The sequence below is a fragment of the Neolamprologus brichardi genome, chromosome 5 (assembly GCF_056152115.1).
Source record: "Neolamprologus brichardi isolate AB-2024 chromosome 5, ASM5615211v1, whole genome shotgun sequence".
Classification (NCBI taxonomy): Eukaryota; Metazoa; Chordata; class Actinopteri; order Cichliformes; family Cichlidae; genus Neolamprologus; species Neolamprologus brichardi.
This window is the reverse complement of record NC_142108.1, coordinates 25,957,390-25,961,515: the sequence shown is the minus strand read 5'-3', so window position 1 is coordinate 25,961,515 and position 4,126 is coordinate 25,957,390.

Below are 4,126 nucleotides of genomic sequence, written 5' to 3'. Positions count from 1 at the left end.
TGACAGATGTTCGTATCATGGTTATGGCTAAATCTCCTTGTATCAAACCCAGTATTCTGGATTAACCATCACAGCCAATGGCCACATCTGCCATAGCTCAAAAATAGGTGCCCTCTCAGTGTGTGCGGCATGTACTTTATGTGTGTGTGGGTTTCTTTTTTTTTTCTGCTTTTTTTTTTTCTGCATTTTTATTTGTATTTGCATTTGCATGGCACTTGGTTTTTGGAGTAAAAGCTTACTCAACAAAATAAAAAAGCCAACTGGAGCTATTTGCTTGACTCGACATAGTTTTAGTGACAGGAAAAGATTACAGCCCATTAATGAGGTTATGGATTTTGAGGTTGTTTGTGGATCCACCAGGACATGAAAGATCTTCAAAAGATTCATTAGATGCTAAAAAAAAAAAAGAAGAAAAAAGTCTGGTGGCTCAATCATGCAGTCTTACCTAACAGTCGAGAGCTGCAAAATGTTCAGATCTTTTTTTTTTTAACTTTCTGCCATATTTAACAAGCATATTCCTTTGCTTCACTGATTCACAAAAGAATCTGGCAAAAAAAAAAAAAAAAGAAGAATCTAAAGGCACCCAAACTCGTCCCCCTGACTGTGGATCTAATTTGGATTTATAGAAGACATCTGACCTAATTCTGTGCGATGTTCTCATTTCATGTTAAACAGAAACATGTAAAACATCTTGTGGGTCAGCTACACTTTAATGCAAACATTAGATGAACACAGATAAGCGCTCAGTCTTGCCCGTTGTCAGTGACAACCAGAATGTAAAAAGTGGACATGTTGTAGTTCTGTAAATCCTTTCATGCCTGCAAGCAGGAAGGAGCATGGATGGATTTATACATTTTAAAAACAGGGAAATGCTCTTTGGGCACTTGCTGCAAGAATTGTGAGGGATAAATATGTAGATAGCTCTCTATAGTGTACATGGCTGTGCCCACTGTCTCTTTGTTTATGTGCAAGATCATGACATGATATGACATGAGATAGTCTGCCATAGGGTCACTATAGCATCTGTGTTATGCAATCCTGACACTAAACCCTTATCTGGATGATGGATGTGTAGTTACACAGGAACGGATTATCTCAGATGCTGTGGACAAAGAGGAACATGCTTAGGCTGTTTTCTGTGGTATATTTTAATGAAATAAAAAAACAAAACAACTATTTGCGTGCAGCCACAAAAGTACATAAATATATAATATGATCTTTAAATAAAAGCCTGCAAAATAAAACTATGCCCTAGGCCACAAATAAATATTCACAGTGTAGTTAGTGTGCCTTTTCCTTCCATCTTGTTCTTATTGGTTAACCATAACATTAGATCTACCTCTAAACTCTAATCTAGGTATACAATCCTGTGGTCTTTAAATGCTACATAATGTAAGATTACTATGCACTCTCCATCATTAATCTTTAGAATTTAGCATTAACAGTCTAAAGCTACTGGAAACAGAAAATGTAATCCTTTGTTTTCCATCAACAATTTCAGATAATGGTCGCATACATTACAGAAATGTACTTATGACCTCTATACATATGGTATACACAAAGACACCCTCATGATTCAAATAGTGTAAACAATTTTAACGAAAAGGCACCATGATCTCACATAATGTTAGTGCATAAACTATTGTTGACATCATATTAAATCACTTAGGGTATAAAAAAATGTATCCATGATTTAAAGGCTCTTTTAGTGAAAATCTGAAGGGTTAACAAATTAGTTACTCTCTAATATGGCAGATTCTTGAGTGAACAAATATCCAGCTATTACACACGCTGTAAGAACAATTGCTGGATCATTACTGCATCTGTACTCTATAATCTAATTCTAAGAGGATCTTTGTGCTTATTTTCCATAACATAAGATGTAAGAGCGCTTTTCTGTGAATTTTGAGCTAATCAGACTACCCATTGTAATCGTTATAAAAGGTCACTATTCATTTTCTGTACTTTCCGCTACTTCTGTTAATGTTGTGCATTTCTATTACAGTTGTTCCATGTTAATTATTATATTGCAAATCTACATGTTCTGTCCACATCTTCTTGTTGTGAGATTAAGACTCCAGCAGTCTGTACTTTTGCAGTAAATGGAAAATGGGCTATATAAATGCAGACGATTTACCACTCACCTTTGCAAATCGAATTCAGACACTGGATTTATTAAGTATTTCAAATCTTTTTGTCTTAGCTGTCAGCTTTCTAATCACTATCATTACATTTCATTTGTTTTTTAAAAAGCTGTTTTTATTGTTTTACTTCAAACTTTACAAGCCAAGACTTCCTTAATCTTCACTTAAATTTGTGGGGAACAAATGTAACTGAAGGGTGTTCATCTTACATGGTGTGATGGCAGAGGGATAATGGTTTAGAGTAGGGGTGTCAAACTCCAGTCCTCGAGCGCTGGTGTCCTGAAACTTTAATGTGTCCTTGCTGCAAGAGACTTGTATAAAATTAGTAGGTCATTAGCAAGACTCTATAGAACTTGACTGCACCTCTAACGAGGTGACAACCCCTAACCCTACTCAGGTAATTAAAAAAAAATACTGAAGTAAATGTAAGTGTTTGGAAAAATGTACTTTTAAAAGTACTTTTATTGCCCCATGTTCACTCACTCATAAGCTGCTGTAATATGAGTCAAAGCCCCCGAGGACTGGAGTTTGAGACCCATGGTAGAGGCACTGGAGTTCGATTTGTCAGCACTGACAAACTCTCTGTTCTGTTTTCACCTGGTTATACTGGCATCTTGTGGACAAAGTGCATATTACAAACATGTCTGTAAGAAAATCCTACATTAAGAGATTTTAATTAAGATTGTATTCTAGCCCTGTTAAATCTTTAACATATAACTTTATTTTAATGAGAAATGTAGATGGCATTATGGTGTTAGAACTCTGAATATATTTTAAATTCTAGTCCTTTAAATGGATGATGGATGATTTAATGATCCTGTTTCCTGTCGTAACTTTGATGAGCTTCAAAGCAAATGTCAGGGCTAGTGAAGAATTATCCTTTTTAAATTCACCAAGCTTTGCAAGACTGATTGATCTGGGTTCTCTTTATGTGCCACTGCCAATGTCTCGTCTTTATGAGTTCAGCAGACAGATAAATGCCATCAAAGGTTTTATATGAAGCAAATAAATTACAGCTTTCATTCTCACCTTGAACTCACAAAGTCAAATATGTAATCCGTGGACAAGTTAAATTACTACAATGTCTTAAAAGAGAGTTTCATTTAAACACCAAATGTAACCGTTTAAACATTTGAGAAATATTAATATAAGCGATTACTGATATTATTCAAAAGCTCCACGTCTTTGCCTCCTTTTCACTGTAAGACATACAGTTATTCAAGTAGACCCTAAAATAAAACTACGAGTCTTTAAAGAAGAAGAATTTTGAACTTTTTAATTCATAATTTGACATTTGGATTCTCTGTTAGGAAATCTGAGAAAATTCATATCAGTATTTTCTTTCTACATTTGCAAAAATAACCATTAGTGCCAGGGGTCAGTGATGAGAGGAACCATAGCAGGATGGCAAAGTGACTCTGGCTGTTGCAAAAATCTAAAAATGTACAAAAACCAAAATAGGAAACAAAAGTGGAAATCACCAAAGGATCCAAGAGAGGGGAGTGGAAGACACCTGAAGCACAATCTGACAATCTGACAGAACGACAAAGGGAAGACAAGACTATTCACAGAGGGTGGAGAACAAGACACAGGTGGAAATAAGGCACAGGTTGACAAAAACCAGGGATAAAAGGGACAAAATCAAACCTTAGGAGACACAAGAAAAAGCAAAGAATGAAAAAAAAAAAAACAGGAAGTAGAAAAACAAAATGCCACACATACAAAACAGAGGGAGACAAAGCCAAGAAACACTTGAGGTATTAGAAATATATGAATACAAGGAGAAATACAAATATAATTATAAAAGGTAACAAAATAACAAATTTATCACTAGGGATGGGTACCAGTATCCGGTGCCATGTTGGCACCAGTTCTGACATAAACGGTAGTAACCAGACCGAAAAGCAGCGCACATTTTGGTGCTTTATTTCGGTGCGTTTTTTTTCCTGAGCTGTGATACACTTTAGATTCTAGCCAATCAT